The sequence below is a fragment of the Seriola aureovittata genome, chromosome 7 (genome assembly GCF_021018895.1).
Source record: "Seriola aureovittata isolate HTS-2021-v1 ecotype China chromosome 7, ASM2101889v1, whole genome shotgun sequence".
Taxonomy (NCBI): domain Eukaryota; kingdom Metazoa; phylum Chordata; class Actinopteri; order Carangiformes; family Carangidae; genus Seriola; species Seriola aureovittata.
Genome location: NC_079370.1, coordinates 27,482,836 through 27,507,862, shown reverse-complemented (window position 1 = coordinate 27,507,862; position 25,027 = coordinate 27,482,836). Strand labels below are relative to the sequence as shown.

Below are 25,027 nucleotides of genomic sequence, written 5' to 3'. Positions count from 1 at the left end.
CATCTAATGGCTTCACTAAGTGACTTGAATGCTGGATGGCCACTAGTGAGGACAGGGAGGGTAGGGACAAGAGCCTTTTCCTGGATTTAATTTGTGGATTCAGGGAGACAAGAGTCCATGCCGTCAAAGATAACAAGGCCGGGTTCTGTGATGTGTGAATAATGGCTGGACAGAGGTTTAGACATCATTAGAATAATCAGTCCTGATGTGGACGAAGATGCATGACAATACAGGGGAGGACTACTGATGGCTCATAGTGCACTAATTAAGATGCTGCTGGTGCACTGTTCTCTTTTTTGACAATGCAGATGTACTGTGATTCTGCCTGGAGTTTGCCTTTTAATATGCCTCTGCTCATTGTTTCATCCTAATGTGCCCATTAAACCCCTTTATGTGTACTTCCTCATTCATTAGACGGGTGTCCTTCCTGTGGGGACGGAGCTCTGTTGGACATTGTATATCTGTGTGCTCTGTCAGCTCAGCTCACTGCTGCTGCAGAGCGTTCAGCATGTTTGAGGTTTTATCGTATTCCGTTACTCATCTCGATGTCTGCCGAATTGGAAACCCCATTGATCATATCAGAATTGTTAAGTAATTGATTGTTACTGGTTATTAACCTCCCAGAACTTTGGACCTGCTTGCCAGCCACTGAGAACAGCCTGTAATCAGTCACAAATGGCAGCTGCTAATGAAATTAGTTCCTGGTTCTGCCTCACAACTTTGTTTGTTTCACAAAGTATTGGCAAGGGCATAGAGATGCCATGGTTTACTCTCCCCAGAGAATGGAGTGATAGAACAACAGAATGCAGATAATGAGCTGCTCGCTCTGTGTTGTCTCTTTGTAATTACTCATGTGTCTGACCAAAATATAAAGATGAGCACATACAAACTTCTACTTGCTAAAGTTTATTTAATGTCCGCAGGTTCACTGCAGACTGTGACATTAAAGTCTGACTCTGTTCTCCTCAACCTCCAGACTGTTCTTAAGGCCACATTACATCATTTTGCACCTGATGCAAATTTGATTTTTATTTCTCCGCCTGCGACAGTCAGAGAGGAGCCATATTGTTTTTAGGTCGTCAGTCCGTCCGTCACATTATAATAGATATCTATATATAATATATATAATGATATCTCAGCAGCACCTTGAGGAAACTTCTTCAAATTTTGTCACAAACATTCACTTGGACTCAACGGTAGATTTTGGTGGTCAAAGGTCAAAGGTCACTGTGACCTCACAAACACATTTTTGGCCATTACTCACAAATTCATTCACTAATTATGACACAATTTAACTATGTCTGTAAGGACGAAATGAACTGATGCCATTTTATATCCAAAAAGTCAAAGGTCAACTTCACTGTGACATCATAATGTTCTGTGAAAACACTTCTGGCCAGTATTCAATGCTGTAACTCAGGAAGGAGAGACTGTGACCATGTTTCCTGATACTTGGCTGGTTGGAGGAGGAAACAACAGAAGGGGGTGATTCTAGTTCATCTATGTTACTCTGAAAGTTTCATCATGTTGTCAAAAATAAGGAAAGTATTGTGTCCAACTCAGAGGCAGTTTAATAAGATGAATGTTTCATCCCTTTACTTCCAGCACAGGATTATGACAAAAAACATGTTTAATGAGTCCATGATCAACCAGCTAAAGCAGACACAGTTTGATATTATTGGCTTTGCAAAGTTGACATGGCTGAACAAAGCTCTCACCTGTTTACTCACCAAACAAACACAGAACAACATCAGCAGCTGTTTGGAGTTTTGTGTCTGACCACAGGACCGTGATTCAGTGTTAACTCTCCGGAAGAACATGTCTGGCTCTTTGGCTGCTAAATCCTCCGCCAGGTTATGTGTGTAATCAGACGTGTGTTTACATACACTGCGAATCTGTATTACTGTAAACCTGTGTATACGTCAGATGGTTGCTCTTATGTCAGATGCATGCCTCACATATTTAACTGTAGTAATCATAGAAGAAGCTGTGTTGGTGCAGACTTTTTCTTTTTGCTGCATGTGTGTGTGTGTGTGTGTGTGTGTGTGTGTGTGTGTGTGTGTGTGTGACACAGACACAGACACAGCAGAGTTTTCCCTCGCAGCATGAATGTATCAATTTAATAAATTGTCAAATGTTCAGTATTTGAAACAGTCATTTTGAGTCCTGCAGGCAACTTTCTGTTAATTTCAGTTTCATCCTGATTATTTAAACACAGGGACTCATTGTTCTGTGTAATGATCAGAGAAACCAGGTTCCTCATTTACGCGACATGTAAGAAATCAGTCAGGAAAGCTGACTGTTACTTGGTTTGTTAAACCTCCATCCAGTGTAATGATGTCCATGTGTAGTTTGTTCATAAAGCAGGTCTAGGTTCTATATTAATACTGTGAAAGTATCAAAGCCTCAGTCCACAGAGAAATGCACACAGCCTGGACTCAGAAACTGAGCCTTAAAACCAGCCGTCAGGACTTCTGTGACTTTGTGATGTCACAACAAAGCAGTCACCAAGCCCCGCCCACCTGGACCCACCATCCAAACCTTGCAGGATTTGGTTTCTCTGAGTGTTTACCTGAAATCTGCTATATTTTTTATTGGATCACTCAGAAAACAGTCAGCCAACCAGAAGAGAGGCTCAGAGAGTCCTCTGTTCTGATTGGCTCATGACCTGTTGTTACTAGAGCTCCATAGAGAAGCCTGAGAGAGGAGATGTAAAACTACACTGAGATGGTTTTTGGTTCTTAAAACCACAAATATATCTTCTTATGGATCAACACTTCAAATAAAATATTGAGCTTAAAAATGTGATTAATGAGATAAAACTGAAACAGAAAAAAACAGATTTTTTAAAATAACAAGTCTTTCAAGGGATATTGCTATAGGCTTTCATAAAAGTTATTTCGCCTGTTAATCAGAACAGATGATAATATCTTCTAAAACTAAAACCATAAAACATTTAGCTATTTGCTAATAAGTGAGCTCCCAGACTCCCTCACAACGCTGCACTGAGCAAATTGGCTTTAATGTCATGTGAATGCTGATGAAGAAAAAAAGAGAAAAGAAAGAGGTTATGCAGATATTTACACTGTTCTCATTTGATCTATTTCTCCCAGATTCCCGCGCTGTTCCTTTAAAACTTATAATCTACTAATTAGCATTCAATCTAATACACCCGGGCTGCGTAGCTACCTTTGTAATTGCCATTTCATTTATCCACAGCTCTCTCTCATGTGTACTTTCCTCCATTTCCTCCACCTGCCTGTGCACCTCATCTACTGCACTCCGCAGAGCCAATTTGATTGCAAAATAATCAATCGTGTTTGCTTTCAAGGTATTCCACAGATTACCCTGAGCTCATCAGTCAGCCAAAGCAGCACGATTGTTTCCCAAAGCATGACCAGATGAGTGCTGAGCATTGTGTTTGGAAATGCCTCTGATTATCTTGTCATAACCACAGAGTGAAATCCATTCCAGTCAGCTTTTGTTGAGGCTTGACTGAGACTCATCTTATTATCTAGTTCCAACAATTTGGCTTCATGACATGAAATCTGAATATTAAGGGACATTAAGAGAAAGTGATGGCAGTTACCCACTGTGCAGCATTAACAGTATGTGTTTGGCTGATAAAAGAATACCCGACAGTGGCTTTGGAATGCCTCTTGTGGTGATTTAGGGCTTCAAGAGGGTTTTAATGTGTGTGTGTGCATGCTTAGGTCTGTTCGCCACAATTGGGATTGTGTAGCCATGGTGACGACTGTGAGGGTCTGTGAGAAAGCAATCTCCAGGAAGTCATAGCCGCGGGGTGAAGCATATGTGGCATGAGGATGGCACCAGAAGGCCGCGTCATGGATGTCCAGTTGGCCATCTGTCGTCGTGCTGCAGCCAGGGCCAGGAAGCCCCCCAGAAACCACAGAGGAAGAACGGCATTTTCAAAATGCCAGGGCCCGGGACAGCGCTCGCCTCCCCCGGGAGCTCCTCGCCACAGCCCAAACACTGAGCTTCAGATTCTCTCAGTGGGACTTCCAGAAAACGTCCCGGACTGGAGCGATGACTCCGTGCGGCGTATTTGTTGGTGTGCAGAATGAGACCGTTAAGAGTGGAAGCAGCCACAGCATGGCTCGCTCATCGCCAAAGATCATTACTCTTCCTTATCTCGGGCCAAGTCCTTAGGCTGCTGCACTCCACTCCAAACAGGGAGCCCATTACCAGGCCGCATCATTGTGGGCCGGGCCACCAGGCCTGAGGAGACCCACTGGCATTCCTCTGCTGGTGTGATGTTAACAGTGACTGCGCCTCTGTTAGCTCTAAATATAAATACTAGGAATGAAATAAATCTGTTAGATTACTAGTGACGCTGATGTGACAGAGACAGCTTGAAGGAATCAGAATATTGGTCACATGACAACATTAACTGGGGAAGGTGAGTTTATTTTTAGATTTCCATGTTTCTTCAGATATCATCAGAGTTCCTCCAGACATGTTTTAAACTCTGTAAAAATCCTCTGCTGTGATTTATATTTAATTTAACATAGTTTCATCTCCTCTTACTTCCTGCTTGAGAAATGCCCCGCCCACAACCTGCTTGCTCCAGGTGGACAGGTGAAACAGCAGAGAGCATCAAGATGTTTAGAGGAGGAAACAGACGTAGTCTAGCAGACGTTTCAGAGCGGTTAGCGTAGTTAGCATCTTTTATTTGTTATGTTGTCTGTTAGCTTGTAACTGGCAGTGGCTGACACAGTGTTAGCGGTTGTGCTAATGCTAACGCTCTCTCTCAAGGTTTAAGGTTTATTTAGCCCCGCCCCCACAAGTTGACAGGATTGGTTCCTGAGGTTTGTGACGTATGAAACCCTGGCTGTCTGAATCTGTGTTTATGAGACTGTGATTGGTTCACTGCAGTTCAACAATCAGTCATGGTGCTGATGATTATTTCACTCATCAAATGTCTTGTATAAAATCATCCTATGGATGTTAACAAGGTCAAACACTGGATTTATCAGAGGGTCTTTAATTGTTTTGATGGTTTCACATGACGGCTCATTGTTACAGGATGCTGTGATGTTGTGCGTGTGGTTGTCTTTATAAAACCCAGCAGATGAATTGTAATCTGTAATTATCAGTAGCTGTGTTTTTATTAACCTGCTTAATGCGCAATTTGAAATTTAGAACTTAAAAAACGAGTTGCCTAATGGAAACACTTGGATTTAAAAAAACAAAAAATTAACTCTCATATGCCACAACAAATTTGAGGTGGTTTTTCCAGACTGACAAAATAGAAAGGAAACACTGTTTAACATATAAGTCAAGGATCCTGTCGTATCAGGACCCAAGGGCCGGTTCCTACAGAGCGGCAGACTGATGGAAATCTGTCATCACATTTAATTTGAACAATATCATGGGAGGAGAGAACCAGCTTTATTAACATTACATCACTCAGTGGTAACACACGACATTCACTACTGTGTGCTGTCGACTTTTCCAAAAAATTGCTTCTATTATGTGCAAAACTGTGATGGAAACGTGGTTAGTGTCTATGTTAAAATGCTCTGTGTAGTAGTGGTATGGATGTAAGGCCGGCCGTGTCTGAAGTATCTCAGGAAATACATTATGCAAATATCTCAACATGAACGCAGGGCTGATAGCGCACCGGCGCCACGCCGGATTTCCGGCGTACCGAGGTGTTTGCAAAAAAAAAAAAAGCTTGCTTTACGAGCAATTCAACATACCTCACGTTTGCCGGGGGCAACAGCCACAGCAGATATCCGACCCTCAATGACCGATCGCGTGGCTGATTTAAAAATTCGCTTGTGCTTCTTCATTGCCGAGTATGATCTATCGTTTACAATCGCTCATCCACTCGTCACTTTGTGTCAGAAATTAGCGGAGGATAAACTCGCCCTTACGCATCTGTCTGTCTCGAGGCAGCATGCAAGCTATCTTATTACACACGGCATCTCACCAGAATTGAAAAGAAATCTGTCTGACAAGCTTAAGAATAACATGTTTTCACTCAACATTGATGAGGCCAGGGACAAAAGCATTGTATTTGCTTATTTTTTATTTATTTCTCATTGTTTTTCAGTTCTTGAAGCACTTTAAATGATTGCTACTTATTGTTCTCTTAATAGCAAATTGAGAGTTGTAGTATTACATAAGGTTTTGTTGCACTGTAGCTGTTTCAAAAAATATTTAAAATAAATGGTGCATATTTTTCAGAAAATTGAATCAGGCATTGAATCGTCTCCTTGCTCATGCCCTTTAGTCAATGGTTAGGTTACTAATCAATACTGCCCAACCAGGCTAATTCCATCTGGCCCCCTAATCATCCCCCCGTGAAATTGGCTGATACATTAATACCCTCACTCTCCACCTCAAGCTGGTGTGTGGTGAGCGTTCTGGCGCACATTGGCTGCCGTGCATCACCCAGGTGGGTGCTACACACTGGTGGTGGTTAGTGAGGTCCCCCCTCCATTGTAAAAGCGCTTTGGGTATCTTGAAAAGCGCTATATAAATCCAATGTTCATTCATTCATTCAATTCCTAGTTTACTTTTGAGTATTATAATTGTCACCCACTGACCTTTCTTGGTATGGCTGTAGTATCCGTAGTCTCAGTCTGCTATACAAGCAATAAGTACGCAGGTAAGTGACTAGTTAAAAGCAGGGATGGATTACTCAACAGGCTTACCAGGCCCAGGGTCCCAAGAGCTCTGGTGAAAAAAAGTTCAGGCTCAGGATTTTTTTTTACTATCACCCCTGTGAACGTAATGGACTGGCACCAAAAATGTCGTACAGACATTGAGCGCTATTTTGCATGTTAATTAGAAGATGTTAGTATGTTAACATGACTGTTTGAATTGACTGAGATGATGAGCGTGGTAAACATTAAACATGTTAGTGTGTAATCTTTATTTCTTTTTTTTCTTTTTATCCACCTCACCTTTCTCGGTCAGTCCCACCTAGGGCTGTGCAATTAATTGAATTTCGATTTCGGCTCCCAACGATCACCAAAATAGTACAATCGAGAAAAAAACGATTATTTTGCATGTTCTGTTTTGCAAGAACACTCGTATTTTGTCTTGCGTTCTGAATGACACGTGCACATCCGCCCCTCCCGAAGCCACAAACTCTCTCAGCCAGAGGGAGGCAGGTCGTGTGCGTATCATCCGCTGGAATTTAAAAACTCAGCGCGAGTAAAGATGGCAGAAGGAGGGCAGCTACAGCAGCGCAAAAAAGGCAAAACCAACTCCGTTGTCTGGAAACAGTTTGGCTTTGAGGAATCCGATGACGAGCAGAAACATGCTACGTGCAAGATTTGCTACATGGTAGTGGCTGCAACGCAAGGGAACACCACGAATTTAGATGGCAAAAAAAGGTGGGTTTTTAATAAATGCAACACGTTCCCAAAGTCATGTGAAATAATCGTGTTACATAATCGTGATTTCAATATTGACCAAAATAATCGTGATTAATATTTTTTCCATAATCGAACAGCCCTAGTCCCACCTTTCTCCTTCACTTGTTAATGGACAGTTTCACAGTTTTTAAGTCTGTGTTTAAACAACAGTCAGGTTTCCAGATGTTGCCGTGATCATTTCTCCTCTTCATGCTGATCATTAAAAGATCTCACAAAGGTGTATTCCAAAGTTTATCTGAAGGTGATATGAAATGTCTATCCTCTTATTGTGAAATTCCTATTTTATGTTGCCACTCCAGAAAGAAACACTCTCTGGAACATAAAGAGGGACTTTTATTCTGAAAAGACTGCATGTTTTAAAGCTATCCACTGGATTTAACAAACACATTAACTTCAGTTTCTCAGGTTGGGATAAAGCCTGCATCATAATTGCAGGTATGTCGGTTTACCACACAGGAAAGGAGTAAAGAGAGACGCTGTTAAGTTGCACTATGGGAAACGAAGGATCCAGTTTTTGGAATGTGAGCAGCACTAGGAACTAAAAGTGGGGATATCTTGTACTTTCAGTTCATTGCACTTTGACTTAATGAAGTGAAATGGGTGTGGCATCATCAAAGTGCAAAGATTTCCCAGACATGTAAAGAAAAAAAGGTCTTCGCTTTAAATCTGGGACAGTCAGTTCTCATGTTTGTTGGATGGTAAAGAGTCTGAAAAGGAAGAGGAGCAGCCGTCCGTGTGACATATGAGTTGTGCTATTGTGCCTCGGCCTTAGGTATAATTCAACATGCACCTTCTGGTTATTTCCTTTTCCCCTTTCAAGGGCCAACATTCTGAAAAATACAATCAGCTGAAATAGCCGTTGAAAGCTGGACAGGAGATATTACTGTGAGTATGTGGGTGCACGTTACACAACCCTGAGGTAACATAATGGCTACTTTTTTCAAAGGTCAGATGAAAAGGAGGCCAGATGAAGTCTCCTGCACGCTCGGCTGTCCTTTAGAGAAAGGCCACAACCAGACTGGGAGGGAGAGAGAGGCTGAAGAAAAAGAGAGCAGAACAGTTCTTAAGCACAGATTAGTGAGAGGAGTTTGTAGAATAATGAACAGTTTCCCCTTAGGACCATCACCTGCCCCGTGCTGCATTCGTATGCATGCGAGGCAGCGACGGCAGAAAACTCTCATCCTGCATTGACAATCCAATCAAATAACTGCAGAGAGGACGACCTCTCTGGTCCTCTCAAACAAATGAAAGCTGTGGCCCTCTGACTCAAGGTCACCTTTCACTACAGCATGCCCGTCCCGCTGTGGGACACTGTGGGACACTGTGAGCTCCTCTTGGTGTAAAGTGTTACTGATAATCACCTGGCTCAACCGTGTGCGTTGTGCCCGGACACCTGCTTCACTAATAAAGACACAGCTGATTCCTCTCAGACACAATGAGCACTGACGAATCCTTCTGATCATCAGAGCTTACTTTGTAAGGATAATTACAGTTTTACCCATGATTCCTCCTGGTAATAATAAGCGTGTTCTCCCTGAGGTCCTCGTCGAGGTCTGGGAACATGGTGATAGCACTAAAATAGTCTGAAAGGGCAAGAAACAGCAGCAGTCGGATGATCAGACAGGTTTTAAATAAACCCTGAGGTCAGTAAAACGAGGAAAAAAGGGATATAGTTTAATTATTACTAAAGTGACCGCCTTGTGTGTCAAGTAAACAAGTAAAATCTTCTCACTCTGCTTAGAAGGAGCGACGTCACCCACTTTCGTACAATGGTTTTCATGACTGATAATAATGATGGTCCAAACCACCAAAATAAGACGCAAGTTGTTATTCTATAAGTGATTTTTGAGCCTGTCCTCATCAGGAAATGACAGCAAAGGTCAAACACAACCTACCTGAGAAGGCACTGCTCAGCCAACCAAACTGCTGCATTAGACAGATCTGCAAAACCCTGGATAATGTTCACTGACAACTGGTTTTGTGTAGCAAAACAGACATTAGGTGGAGCTCAAAGTGTCCAGTGTGGCTGTGGGTAGGTTTACACTGGAGCCAGCAGGCGGCTGGAGGAGCTGCTGTGGGCTCTGATGTTACTGTGAGTGGGTTAACATTAGAGTTAACTGAAACCCCTGGGTGTCAGTTTACAGGTGTCAGAGGGAACCTTCACATACCTGTGAGGTGCTGGTTTGAGTGTGAGTATTTAATGACCTGGGAATGAGAACATTTTGGTTTACATACACTTTTTTATTCAATTTGTTGTGCAGTTCGAGGTGAAGATATCAAGCCATGTGAACTGTGGCGATCTGCTCCCTAAATCCACATCCACGTCACACACACACACACACACACACACACACACACACACACACACACACACACACTGATTCAGGAATGGAGAGTCATAGGCCTTACCCCAACACAGATGCATCCTGGAAGTGGCCCACGTTGTTAGTCCGCCTGTCCCTGGCAGCACACAAAAAGTCTGTGTTTCTGTAGGCTGCTCAGACCTGAGACCCGGATCCACTCATGTCCACAGCCACCCAGTCTCCACCCGTCTATCTCAGCTGAGATCGTCACGGAGCTAGCAGAGGGTCTCCTGGTCGGCTCTATGCAGCACAAGAGGTCTCACTCTGACATGAACTTCGGGGACAGTATACCTTTGACTGTCAGAGCGAGGCTCATGGACACTGACGGGACTGAGAAATTGACTCAGGGGTTTTTGTGAATTTTGCACCGTTTATTGAATTGTTGTGGTTTTGAGAACTTTCTGGGATTTTCCCTGCTCTTGTTCAATGCACTGTGGGATTTGGCTCTGAGCTGATGTGTGTTGAGTTTTGCTCACCTATTATCTTGTGTGTTCAGCCTGTGTATGAGGGTTGAGGTATCACATCAATTTGTTAAGCTTCAACCTCTAAGAATTACACATTTTCGTACTTACAGTCAAGTCTCAGCAGCTCAACTGATCACATGATCGATCAGGGGAATGCTCGGAAAAGAATATACTGTGCATTGACTCTATGTCTGCCATGATGTACATTCTCCTTACAGCCTATTCAGTGATTTGTTATTCTGCAAGAACGTACAGAATTTAAATTTTTTTCAAAAGTTTATTTTATTTGTTTGAAGTCTTAAGATTTCCAAGATCATGTTCATGTTTCCTGAGTGTGCTATATTTCATTATCTTTGTTCCCCCGTACACCAGGAAAGAGCCTGTTTTCTTATATAAGATGATAAAATTTGACTTTCTGAAATCTTTAAAATTATATGTCTTTAATCTTCAACTGTTCCGACTAACTCTGTGCCTCCAGTGCCCCCTGCAATCATAATACTGTCAGACAAATTGAATATTGTCTTTTTTCATCACCACAACTCTCATTCTGAACAAGCGAAGAGTTCGTCTTTTTCTAAAAACAATTTTCTTTGAGAGCCGGACTCAAGGCAATTTTCTCAGTATTTTCTTCGATCATGTCCCGATAGATACTGTCAGGCGCTGCGTCCACACGGCAGTCAGCAGTTCCAGAGGTGATGCACTCATGCAGTAAGAAAGAGTTTGGTAGTAAAAACTGGCATCGCATCGTTGTTTTTCTGTGGAAAACTGTGTAATCAATCTTCTGAGAATGTTGGACTTTGGATTTTTACATCTGCAAACATTTATAATGCAGGCAGATCTTCTGTGGAAGGACAAACAGTTTTGTTGGTGGAGTTGAGTTTTTGTGGGTTAAGCCGAAGAGCTACTGTGGGGACTTCGAAAAGTTTCAACACAACTGTTTTTGAAAATGCATGAGAGAGATCAAATACACACATGGCTGCAGCATGTTCTGAGCCATATTTATTTGATTTGAATGCGGCCTGTGTCTGACTGTAAACCCTGTTATTCTTCAGTTCGTATAAGGACACTGAGTTAATGTTCTGAGACATATTGTCTTTCATTTATTAGACTTTGCTCTGTTTAGCCTATATTGAATATTTCTTTTCAGTCTGTTAATAATTGTGTCAACTCACATAAATGACCAAATTGTGTAATTGAGTTATCCTCACTGTAGGATACTTGTTGCTTTGCTGGGTTGGAGTGTTTTGTTCTGCTCTGTTGAACAAAGTAAAAACATGACATTGACTTGTTGTGGTCCTTTTATCAGGTGATGCTGCCGCCTATTTGTGTCCCAGTTCACTACAAAGCTAAGCAGGCTGACCTACTGCTGAACCAGCTGCTACAACAACACACAAAGAATGATCGGTATCATGTGATCTCACTCATACATGATCGGTATCATGTGATCTCACTCATACATGATCGGTATCAGTATCGGCGGCAAAATAACGAGATGAGGGCGTCCCTGCTTCAGACAGAGGGACTTCTCCCCTGAATATGTTCTAGCTCAGGTCTGCAGTTTTTTAAACAAACAGCTGGTGAATATACTGAAGTAAATGTATAACTTTTAAAATAAAACTGAACTTCCAAGACTGAACAATTACGTTAAACAGCGAGTAAACGGGATTGATTCAGTACTGTCACACAGAACAAAAGAATCCATCTCCCCACAGTACAAGTGCTGCTCTGAGAGACTGTGGCTTTGTGTTTTAATTCAAACAAAACTTCTTCTGCAGCCACAGTCAGACTCTATTGATACGTTTACTGTCCTTTCTTAAACTTCTTTTATTGACTGTAGCACAGGAATGTGTGAGACGTTTTTTGGCAGTGATGGAACACTTTCCTTCCAGTCACATCTGCCTCACTTCTTTCTAGTGGCTGAGACATCTCAGTCACGGCGAAGCCATGGCCGCCTCACTTGGCGTCATCTCCTCTATTGAAGGTGTCGCTTTCAGCTTATCAGCTCCCAGACAGAGTGGCCGTCTCCATGGTTTCCAAACCCAATTAAAGAGGCTGTTCCAATTAGAGAGCGCAGAGAGCTCGGGTGTGATAGGTAAGAGCACCGAGACCCTGGCCTTCGCCGAGCAGGCCTCCAGCCCCCTCCAGAGCGCTCTACTTTTGTCTCTTAATTCACCGGGGCTAGACAGTCATCGCCGCAGCACACAGCTGAGCCAGTCCACTGTGAATATGTGAGAAGAAAAGTTGTAGTTCTTCAGGAGTATATTCTTATTACAGTGATGATGTTATGATAATGCACATGGATTCATCTACGAACGCCCGGGCTGCAATCCATACGCAATCAATACAGCATCAGTAACAAATCCTCCCATCAACACGTGTGAGCTAATGAAAGCAGAGCAGTGTGCTCCGCCTCCCTCCTCACACAGCCTCATGTATTGAGCCAGACTGCTGCTAGTGTTTGCCTTCCTAAGGCCAAAGCTGTGACAGAGAACAAACATAGATAACACATCCTTTGTGTTCCATCAAAACCTCCCCTCTAACCGTTTACTTTATCCCTCCAATCCACACACACCGCTGAAGAAGAAGAAGAAGAAGAAGAAGAAAGCGCCGCTGCAGATAGACCAGATCCTGTTTGTTGATGACATGAAGTGTTCCGCAGGGTGAGGAAGATAAAGACAGCCAGGCTGCTAACTGCTCCCCAGTATTACTGCATGCTAATGTTAGCAGGCCTGCTCTGCAGCAGCAGCAGTGTCGTCATGACGAGGAAACTCTGGCTTCTCACAGACGAGAAGTATTGACAAAACTTTAGATGCGTTCATTGAACACGTTGATATTTTTTCACGTTCACAAATGATGAGCGTGAATGTAAAACGTGAGCAGCCTTCACTATCGCTGGAGTGTTTTATACGACCACGTTTTATGTCAGTTTTACGGCACGCTGCATGGCGTCTCCATAGACACGGCCCAGCTTGGCTGGTGTTAGCGGTAAAGACGGTACAGATGCATCTGCTACTGCTGAAGCCAGTTTATTTGAGCATTTGAAGCAGTTTCATGAATAAACAAGTGAAGACCCAGAGAGATTATATTTATATATGGGCGTTAAATCTGTGTCAGTGGTGTACAATAATGAATTTAATTGGAAGTGGCAGAGATTTGGGGCTGGTGATGGATGGTAGAAGGAGGTTCTATTGAAAAAGAATATCAGCCTATTCATTTAAAAATAAACAGAACAAATGAACGTGAACTAGTTCATTAACATCTGTATGACCTGAACTTTGAACTAGTTCTTTTAAAGTGTGAACTGGCACAACACTGAGCTGCTTGTTATTAAAAACAGTAACAAAAGAGAGCAGTGATGTGAAGTCGCCCTACAGAGAGTTAACAGAGTATTTCACTAATCTTTGTTGATCATTCTGATGTTCGACTAATGTTCACCACTGTGTATACAAATGGTTGTATTGTTGAACCCTTTGAAATGTTAGAAATACTCTTTAAACACACAGTATGTAACTTCTGGTCTCAAAATCAGAACAATGATAAAAGACGCTGTTTGGTGACGTCATGGATCATGGGAGTGGCTGTCTTCGACACCATTGCTGTCAGTCTGTATCCAAACTAAACAAAAACTATCTCCGTCCAGACTTTCACACCGGAAAAGACATATCACATGACCATTCACATTCATTGGGCATTTGACGTGTAACCAATCAGATGGTGCTGGGGGCGGGACCATGCAACACACATTTGTTGAGTATACGCAAATCTCCCTACTCCGACCAAAGGTCTCAGTTTCTGTCTGTCCAGACTGCAACACAACCCCAGAGTTTTCAAAATAAAACGGGTCCAGCAGCGTTCCTGAAAGCCTCAGTTTTTTGCTCTTGAAAATGTGAGGACGGGAGGAGGAAATGTAGCAAAGGAGATGAGTTTCAAAACTAAATCATTGTAGTGTGGCTGTTGCTGCAGTTCTTCAAGGGGTTTTTACCAGCAGCTGAATCATCCACAGAGGTGTCCTCCTCTCCACAACAAACACACCAGGGGATTAAAACCAGTAGAAACTCTGAGTAAAGCAGTGTACCTTTAAAAACCTGAGATTCACCGACGCTCTTCAGCAGACACAGGACGTCTTGGAGCTCAGCTGTCTAACATTTACTCAGCTTCAAATATAGAGTTGAAAACCACCAAGGTGTAAAAAGTACATTTTAAAAATGTGACTGTTACATGATGAAAATCCCGTATTTCTCAGGTTTTCAAATTGCTGGAAGCATTTTGGACAACAGAACACAATTGAACAAAATAACATTGGTCTGGTTGTATTTAGACATAATGTGTTAAAGGTACAGATTATAACTTGAAACGCTCTGTAGGTAGACTATCCAAGTAAAGTGTTATCAGCTCAGAACTCCACTCAGATTGAGCAGTTATTGCGCCTCATAACAAAGTACTTCATTTCCACAGTTTTTTCTTCTTATCTCAGTCCCAGTAGCTTGTGAATTTATACGATATTGTAGACAATGGGAAGACCTTCACTGTGATGATCAGCTGTTTCTCCTTTTCATAGTGTAGTGGAGTAGAACATAATTAGGTGCTCCTATTTCATGAGGGAATCAAAACAAGTTTGATGGATTGTCTCCAGGCTGACACTCCTCCATGTCAGAGGACATTTGCATAAAGTGGAACATTTCTCATATTTCCCATGTCACGCTGCCGGTGCCCTGTGAGTCTGAGCAGTGGCGGTAGTGCCAGCATGACTTTTAAAGTTTATTTTGCAATGAATCACTTCTTGTTATGCAGTGGCCATTTCTGGACGGACATCCATTGGAGACCGATCTTTGCAAAAGGATATTTTATCACAATTATATTACTAATATTATATATTATTATTTTACATTTAATTTTATTCAACTTCTGCTCTGTGTCATGTCATCAACATCTGTCAATTTGTGTTACATGCACACTAGTCCCAGTAATGTCTTCCTGGTTTTGGATATTATATGGAAGTCTGGTTATTAATCTCCCAGCATGCTGCATGATCAGGGGTTCTGATCGTCATAGTTTGGAGAACCCCTCTGTACGAGAGGGTTGAGAGGGCTGCCTCCATATGACTACGTGTCGCTGAGAGGACGGCTGTGATTGTTGTTTGTGCACTGAGCCGCAGCATCCAGCATTCATGGACATTGACCATAACAAACACCAGGTTCAAGCATGTATCATAAATGTACTCTGTACCAGAACAACTTAGGTCAAAGGTCAATGATCGACCTTGTAGTCATATCACATCTGCATCCGTATGTCGTAGACAGAGAAGTGCAGAGCTGGAAACCTGGTGGTGAGTGGGATCAGCCGGTGACAGCTGGACAGACCTGGTAAACTCAAACATGTTGGGGACATGGACACTTGGAGGGCAGCGTCCAAAGCCTCCACTGTAGAGGTGACTGCTCTGAGTTGTTGTGGTCGTCGGTGCCTGTCGTCGTGGCAACCTGAGCACCCATGGGTGGACACCAGTGGTGGAGGAGGCCAATCGAAAGAATGAGAGCTCAGGTACAGGTGGCTGAAGTGAGTGCCCTCAATAGTTAATGAGGTAGTGCAAGGAGCACTAAGGAGGGACGTCTGGACTAACTTGCTCGGTCTAATACTAATAATGGATGCATGGATGGCCTGAATCATTCACTGCTGCTAGCTAGTCATCTAATCAACTGAACCACAGCCCTGGGTTTATACAGAGGGTAACGGCTCCTTCAGTGGTTTAGCATCATAGCAGCGGTATGTTTTTGACAGCTGTCTTTCTAGTTACCTCTTATTGTTAGGTGACCTCTAATGGCTTTGTGACAGGAACAAAAAAAGGGAAAGTAAGGTGATGGGATGTATTGAGCAGCAAAGTCCACATTTGGTGGAGGTTGGGATGGATGAGGGTCCAAGAAACACAGGACTTTGCAGCACATTCCCGTACATATGGCAGACTCGGTTGGTTTTTTGTATGTGCGTCATTCTTCTCGCTGTCGGTGAAGTTGTCTACGTTTGTTTGTGTTTTGTCTATTTGCATGTGAATTATTAAATTGTGGGATGTTGATATTTTAGGGGCATTGTAGAATCCACTGAATGCAGCAATTGCATGGCAGTCCATGGCATCTGATCAGATTCACAATGACACGAATAATCTGGAAAAGAAAGAAAGAAAAAAAAAAAAAGCTGCATCCATATTTCTTGCTTTGCAGACATAAAAAGGTTTTAGTGAGCATCTTAGGAAGGCTTTTGTAACACAACATTTAGACAGTTATTCCTGCAGCATATTTTACTGTCTTGTTCTGAACAGTTTTAGCTTTGGGCCTCACAGATTCAATGGGAAATATTTCGTGTAGATGACAGTGTCAAAGCAAACCAACCAGAGGCAGTACTGAATCCTGGTGGCAGGCAAAGCTGCAGTCTGCAGAGTACATGTGATGGCTCAGCCTGGATGGCAGGTGCCACTGGAAGGTAAGCTGAGGCAGAGTTTTGTTATGGAATAGAATGGGGTGATTTATCTCAATAATGACGCCTTTTTGTGTGACGAGGCAATTTCACTGCCCAGGGGTATTTTTTTTTTTTTCTCTCCCCCCCCTCCCCGGGCTGAAGGTTGTTTTCAAAGAGAGGCAATGCTGATGGAATGGCCTGAGATCAGACTGCGGACGAGGGAGGAGGCTTTAGTAAACACACATGAGCAATCCTTAAGTTCGGCTGTGTCAGCTGAAGAGGTGACAATAAAGACAGGGGATGAAGGAGAAGCAGGAGAAGGAGAGCGAGAGAGACTGGTTTTAACTTCATCTTTCTTTTCTGAAGAAGTTAATGTTGAGGGCTTAGCCTCAAAACACACTGCCTTTTGATTTCCATCCTTCCCTTTGATCCTGTCATACAAATCTGCCATGTGGCTGCATATCTGTACTTCTGAGTATGCACATCAAAAAGCTTGCAATCAAACCAGCCACACCACTCCGTGGTATCGGCAACACTTCCTTTCCCTTTAATCTCAAATTACAAGCAAGCATGTGGCCTGTAATATGTAGCCATAGGGTTTGGGAATCAACTTCCACAGTGAGCTGCATTCAGGGTATTTCAGGACCTAATCTGCTATAGCTGTGAGAAACTGCACTTGTTATGTATCCACAGCAGATGCTACTTTTGCAGTACATTTCACATGTTTTTTTTTTTTTTTTTCAGACTAAAAAATGTACAATGAGCAATCACAGGAGGGGGTAAAGGTTCTTGAACTGAAAGAAGAAAGCAGATGATTAACGGGTGAGTGGCTGAGGGAGAGAGGTGGACGTTAGAAAACATAAGGAACAAAATAAGAAGCTGAATGAAAGAACTGAATTGTGATGATGTTTTTTTATGCTTTGAAGAAGAAGTTCTAGTCTGAATGTTCAGAGTGAGGGTGAGGTGAAGGGATTTTGTGATTAGCTTTAGCTCCCTGGAAGAGAAAGGACTCTAATGGGAAGTTATGACTGTTACAATTAAAGTATAAAATAAACCAGTCTGTTTAGTTTCACTTTTAAAATCATTATTAATCATACAAATAAGTAAATCTGAAGCATGTTTTGTAAAGAGTTAATAGCTTAAAGGAAATTGATTAATTAAAGGTTGGTTAACCTTAAAAATAACCAATTGAGCATTTTATAGATCAGCTAGAAGCCTTTAGTAACAGCAAGCTTTGGGTTGTGAAAATTAGATTTTTAGTTTAGTAATAGTTATAAATGTAGTAATTCTCATAGGTTACATATAGTCTGCATATAGTCTACTGCAGCATTTGTCAAGAAGGTAAGTGGCTTAATCTACTGGTCTCCCTGATGAATTGAAGAAGAAGAAGCTAGCTACAGCTAAGATAAAGCAATAGTCACATTGAAGGAGGATAAACACCAGCCAGAGGGATTTTTAGTTATTGCAGTTCAGTCCAAAACAAATTTAAAGGCAATCCATCAGAGAATTGTAAAGACTTTTAATGCTGACCCTCAAAGTGCTGCTACAGGAAGTCAGAGGAGAACCTGAGTCTTGAGGATTTGTTGTCAGGGAACCATGAATGTCTGTACAAAAAAAAAAAAAAAAATCATCTAACGAATGTTGAGCTGTTTCACTGGATAAGTGAAAACTTTGACACACTCACGGTGCTAGATAGAAAGTTGCTACTATTACTGGATGTCTTACCTGAATGTTTGGTCAATTCACAGTCTCCAGAGGATGAATCTTATTGACTTTGCTGATCTCAGGACTTTTCATGTACTACCATTCATTTTTCCATTACTTACAGGCAACACTGACAACATTCCCCTCAGTCTCAGCTACACTTTAAATGTAGCCCTAATTAGCAAACATTAGCATGCTACCATAGTGATTACACCTGCCAAACATCAGCATGTTAGCATTGTTCGCTAAATACAGCTTCACAGAGCTGCTGATGTTTCGATCACAACCTGGCAACCTAACACTTGTTGTTGTTAAAGGTGCATGACTGAAATGTGAAATATTAGTAAATGGTTTATGGACCATTAGTAAATCCATGAGTTACACTTTAATACGGCCTGTCTGCAAGTATTTGAACTTCCAACTCCCTGTGAGTTTCATTATAGCTGCTCTCACACAGATTCATCATTTTGTGTAGTCAGTCAAAAAGCTAATGAATGGTCTGAAAGTGCAGCCCAGTAAATTGTCCATCCAGGTTTCTTTGTCCTGTTTGAAGAGTTTGATATGTTTTCAGTGCCAGCAATGCTTTCTTCTGATTGGCAGTTAAGTTATCTTGACATAAGAGGTTAACTTCTCGGCTGTTTCTTTTTCTCCATATTACTGTTACCGAGCTGTCCCACTTGCCAGAGGCTACAGATAAACATTAGGGTTAAATGAGAACCATTACTGCTCACTGTGGAATATGGAATAATTCCAGCAGACATTTCTGGGTTGGTAAATGAATCATATCCAACACATTTATATATCCATTGACCTAATAGAGTCAATTAATCGAATTGTGTGAGTGAGATAATTAGACGGGGAGCTTCCATCAGAGCTCGGGATCAGGATGTCTTGGATGTCAGAGTGAGCAGATTGGTCCAGAGGAGCCCGACTGATTAGGGTCAGGACTGTCATGAAGAAACAACATCGCAGTGTTAATGGTCATCATGTCTCACTGATTTGATTCCACGCCACTGACAGTAATGTGGCGGCATTAGATCACGCTTCTGTTTTTCACCGTGCAGTCAGTGTCTTTTGAATAAGCAGACTCAAATTTATGGTGAGAAATGTACTGATGCATGTAACATACAAGGGTCTGCCGTGGCCTGTTATTAAATATCATGTATTGACCAGTCAGTGCATCCTTGAGGTTCCCCTGCTAAGGAACATGTGGTTCTTTACCCTGCCTTAATTAAAACATGTTTAAATTGATTTCATACCTTCCAAGAAGCCATTAAATTCAGTTCATTTGAAATTCTAACAAAACAAACATTATGAATCTCTCAACATCCTAATTGAGGTCATGTTGATATGTTCTCTAAGTTACAGGCAGGCTGTCATCTGCAGCTTCTTCCTCTCATGCACGCAGCAACAAATTCAATATATATTTACTGTATATATAAATATAAAGTAACAACCAATCACTGTCAGTCAGCCTGTGCTCGTCTTTTGTGTGGGTTTAGTCAATACAGAAGTGGAGTCAGCATTACATAGAGAAACCACTCAAACGCTGGAGTATCTGAATGTAGGGGCAGAGGTGCAGATGAGACAGAGCTGGTGCAGATGCTCAGACTGTAGCACTTTGGCTCCAGTCACAAGATTTCCGATTAAATGTAAATACTGTCGGGAAAAAGAAACGCAGCCAATTTGTTCCATCAGCTGAAACACGAGCGTGTCACGACTAAACCTGCTGTAGGATCTGTGTTTATATACTAGTCATTTGTAGGATCATTTTTGTCAGAGAAAAATGTAATGAAACCATAATTACATTTTTATTAGCATAATAAGGAAACTTTATTTTGTATCTGAAAAAAAGTAAATGCTGACTTATCACATTTTCCTTTTCATATGTAACCAAACCATGATTCTTCCCTAATCCTATCCAAATATTTAAATGTATTTGTAGCCAAATGTGAACCCCAGTGTATCTCTGGTGTAAAAGTCTTGTACTTTGTAAGCAGGCCACCTCCCTATGATCTCGTAGAACAATGTAATATTTATTGTGCTTTGTGTTTTCTTCCTTCTTGTAGGAGTATACATGTGATTTGAAAGAGGCAGGGTTTCATACAACATGATGAGTAAAGACAGATAATTGCTTGTCCTACAAGCTCAATGTTAAATCTTAAATCACCCACAGATGGAAATAGATCATGGAAGCCACAGATCTATTACATTTTTTATCTCCATCTTCTGATGAAAATAATGTGATATGATCAAAAGCTTCATAACTACTAAATGGACGTTGATGAAAGATTGTTTTCTTGACTGTTGTTTACAATGTTAAGAATGAACTTTGAACCTCTACTCTATCTATATACTCCTAGACTGCTATTGTCAGCTGTACAATTTATAGATGTCATCTCATATGAAGGCTATCGGTAGAAGCTACGATTTACAGATGTTCCCTCAATGCCTCAAATGCATGCAATGTGGACCATAGACTGTTAATAAAAATGGACGCAGCCTCTGTGACGTCGACCACAGGTTTCTGAAGCTCAGAGTGAGCTGCTGTACCGATGGCATCTTGGCAGTGCCTGACTTCACCCCTAACTCCCAGCTAATCCAAATATGGACAAAGAGGAGGGGCCTGTGTGGAGCTGAGACTTTGGTGTATGTTGGTTTGTGGCAAGCATAGGTTCACCCGCCTGTCACTCAAAGAGGCCACGCCCCCAATTGTCCATTTTAACATGGGAGTCTATGGGGATTGACTCACTGTTGGAGCCAGACTCTAGTGGTCATTGGAGGAACTGCAGCTTTTGGATCTTCACTGTTGATGCTTCAGGTTTCAACCTCAGTGGTTGCCACTCGAAACAGACATGCTGGCTACAGCACACACCATCAGGTGGGCCACAGCAGTGCATTGTAGAGTCTTTGTAGAACATTAAAGTTGGTTTATAGTTGTCATTGCAAAATGTGCCAATATTAGGGGCCATCAGGGGCCCTTTGCCTTTGGGGACCTAAGAATTTACCTGGTTTGCCATGACGGTGCACCTCTGTTTATAATATCACCTATTTAGAGATGTGAAAAAGAGCTTATTTTTCTTCATACAGTTTTCTGTCTATTGGTTGGTATAAAGAAATAATAATAGGTTATTCAAAAAGACTGTTTGTGTGTGTAATACTATAAAAATGAACTTTAAATACAAGGTCATTTCCATGAATATGTTAATCCATCATGTTGCAATAATCTGTCATGATGAGACTATTTCAGCGATTTGAAATGTGTTGATGCATTTATGGACTACGTTTGTGAATGCTTTACAGTCCAGGTGACCTAGTTTTCTCATCATCTTTGTTCATTTTCTATTAGCAGGAGAGTTTCTACAAAGAACAATATAATTGTGTACTCATCATAGGAAAACTGGTGAAAGGTTTCTGAGAAAAAGGTCATCGGATTATATGAAAGAGGAAGAGGTCAGGTTAGTGACAATAATAAGAAGCTCTTAATTTCTAAATATGTCACTTGAGAGAAACGCAAAAATTCTAAACTGATAATTGGATAAACTTGACACAACATGACCCCATCCATTTTCTATGTGTGTATAATTTCAAGGCTTTCTTTGAAAACTAAAGTAAATCAGCAGTCTTCTTTTTTTTCACTGTAATTAGAATATAATTTCTTGGTCCTCCACAGGAAACCTTAAAAATACAAAAATATATCTTCCTTTCTTGAAAATGATCAGAAGACTGATACACCTGTAAGTTGATTTTCTTACAATAATGAAATGCATTGTAATCAGAGGCTGAAAGGAAGGACGATAACAATCTGAATGCTACAATACGCTTTGGATGTTTTTAAATTGTGTAAAACACAATTCATAATGAGGTTATTTATAGAACAAAAAAGTAAAGTACCGATAGATAGATAGATGATAGATAGATAGATAGATAGATAAATAGATACTTTATTTATCACCAAACACATGAGTTAAATACAGAGACTGAGCTGTGATTTTAGCTGGATTCACTGTAAAATGATCACTCAGATAAAGTTAAAGGCTCACGTCAGCGGCTGTGTGGTCTGCATAGGAAGATCTGCCTGTGGAGGGAACATCGCGCTCACAGGGTAAAACTAGAAACGGTCTCTACAGAAAGTAGCTTATGTTTGTCCAAAGAATCGCTAGATGCATTTTTTAACAATGAAAAGATCCTGTACACTGTCTGACTTGCAACAAACAATTTGTTTGCAGCGTTTTGATGCTAGACAAATCAAAGTCTCACACTGAAATGTTGCAAATAAATAGTTTGTTGCAAGTCAGACAGTGTACAGGATCTTTTGATTGTTACTTCAGATCCACTCATCAATGCTCCAATGCGCCTGCCTTACCGAATATATAGAGTTTTCTACTGCTAGATGCTTTTTTGAAAAAAAAAAAAAAAGAGAGAAAGTCAGTAAATCTAGCAACGTAGGCTCTAACTTAATTGGCAACACTGTTTCTTTTATGGCAGTTGTCATCCATTATGTTGCATTACTGCCTTCCTCTGGTTTTAATCATCCATTACAATGATGTAATTAGTCCATCTGTCTTCAACAACCTAAAGAGAGAAGAGAGAATATCAAATTTACAAGTAGTGAGATTAGTGTGGGACACAATGTTGACAAAATCCCCCAGGGTAACGGAGGTAAACACATCCAACAGCGTGGTGCAGGCTGAGGGCTCAGGTGAGGGTAGAAATGAACCAGCAGGTGTAACTGATGCTTTGATGTTTTCTACCTTCTCAACTAAAGTTTGAGGAAGTTCTCACAGTGCTCTACAGAGGTGACACAAACAGTGGCTGGGCCAGATTCACCACACCGTCGATGTTATTGAAGAGAAGTCTGGAATTATGTTTTTTAGAGGCTACTAGGTTTGAAAAATAAAAGAGTCTCACTCTTTACTAGCCAATTAAATAAAAAAGAAAACAGATAATAGCTTCCTCAGGTGGAGTTAATGAACTTGAAGTTTAGACTTTATCCATTTATGTTCGGCTCTTTGGTCTACAGTTCTGTACATTGTTGCACTGAGTAATACAACCATGAGCACTGAAGGTAGCATTGTCTGCAGCTGAAGTGCCATTCACACAGCTTCAGGGAGAAGTTCACATCGAAACCCAGTGTAACACCAGTAGTGTTGCCCTGTTCATGTGAAGGAGATTTTATATTATATATATATATATATATTAAAATCGCCAATCAATAAAATATTAGTTAGCCATTTGCTCTGTTTAGCTGTTGAGAAGGCTGCTTTAATCTGACAGTCAACTTAAACTACTTCAATCTGAACGTTTGATGACTGAGATCTTACAGCTCGGTAAAAGAACCGGGAGTTGTGGAACAAAATGTGACTTAAAACTGGATAAAAATGTCAATTTATGTCAGAGCCTCCTACAGACAAACACAATGCATACACACAGACGCATACATGCACACTTAAGAGTATGTGTGCATTTCCTTTTGTTATGTTAATCACAGTTTTGCTTAAAGGTGCAGACATTCATCTTTAGGCCACTTGGGGTCAGTGTAAACAAGTTGTGAACACAGCAATGACACAGCATCACCTCCTAGTAGGAAAAACCTTTGCAACCGTGTTAGCAAACAGTTGCTCATTTAGACATTAACACAGCATTCGTTTAGTATTTGATGAAGTCTAACAGTCGCTGTCTTTTAGCTCTGTCTTTGGTCCCTACCAACTAAAGGAAATGAATGAATGATCCGTGGTGTTCACCAGCTGCTGTTTGACTTCATCTGCTGTTTGGTTGGAGGACAGGAAAGTAGCTCATCAATGAGCTGTAGCTGAGAGTAAAACCCTGTGAAGCAGAGGGTTATCATTCTCAGACTCAGGTGAGAGTTCTCTGTAGGTACTTCAGACTACGAGGTTAACACCAGTGCTCATGCTCCATCCACACAGTGTCGGCAACATGGTTAAGAAGAGGAAAAACAGCCGTTATTCTGACCTGTGTGTTCAGGCATTACTCTAAGTTGTTGGCCCTAGCTCTAATCTTGTAATCACCGCAGTTAAACAGCTCAGCTTCTTTTGTTGTGTTATGTATTTTTAGCTCTTCATTTCCAAGTGAAACCAACAGTGTTAAGTATGTCCTATAAAATGAGCTGAATGAACTGTGCTGGGTTTTATTTTGGTGTAACTAACAGAGGTGCAGCTTCTTCTCCCAACAGTTTATTCACACATTTCTTTTTACCAAGTTGGAGATATCATTGGAGGCTGTGGTAAATGGTTAAATGGTTATTCCCATTCAGATGTTTGTTATCGTGGGTTAAATGATATGCTGCATAACCACCTTGGCCTATAGCATGAACACTCCCCAGTCAGAATAAAGGGTGTTTTTCCCGTTCCTTCTCATTCTGTTGACATTGCATGTATGAAATGTCAATGAACAGGCGGCTTTAATTACAACTCCTCCTCCAACCCGAACAACCATCAACCCTCATATACGACCCCGTGGAGTGCCTCCTGACACAGCGCCCCTACAGTGGCAGGCGTACCAGACCTTTGTCGCCATGGCGCCAATAAACTGTCATGGCTTGGTTATGTTTAGGAAAAGATGGGGATTTGGGTTAAAATAACGTTAGACAATCTTTGTTGTCATGGTTACAATAATA

The 25,027-nt window shown here is 41.4% G+C and overlaps 1 protein-coding gene across 4 annotated transcripts in view; it reads left to right on the top strand.

Annotated features, from left to right (window-relative positions):
- Positions 1-25,027, top strand: part of tsnare1 (T-SNARE Domain Containing 1) — a 179,824-nt gene that overhangs the window by 7,909 nt on the left and 146,888 nt on the right. Inside the window, exon 2 of one of the 4 annotated variants that reach the window (XM_056381152.1) lies at positions 17,431-17,508. The exons of the other annotated variants lie outside the window; for them this stretch is intronic. The gene's annotated coding sequence lies outside the window, so the exon portion shown is untranslated. The remainder of the gene's footprint in view (positions 1-17,430; positions 17,509-25,027) is intronic. 4 annotated transcript variants of the gene reach the window in all.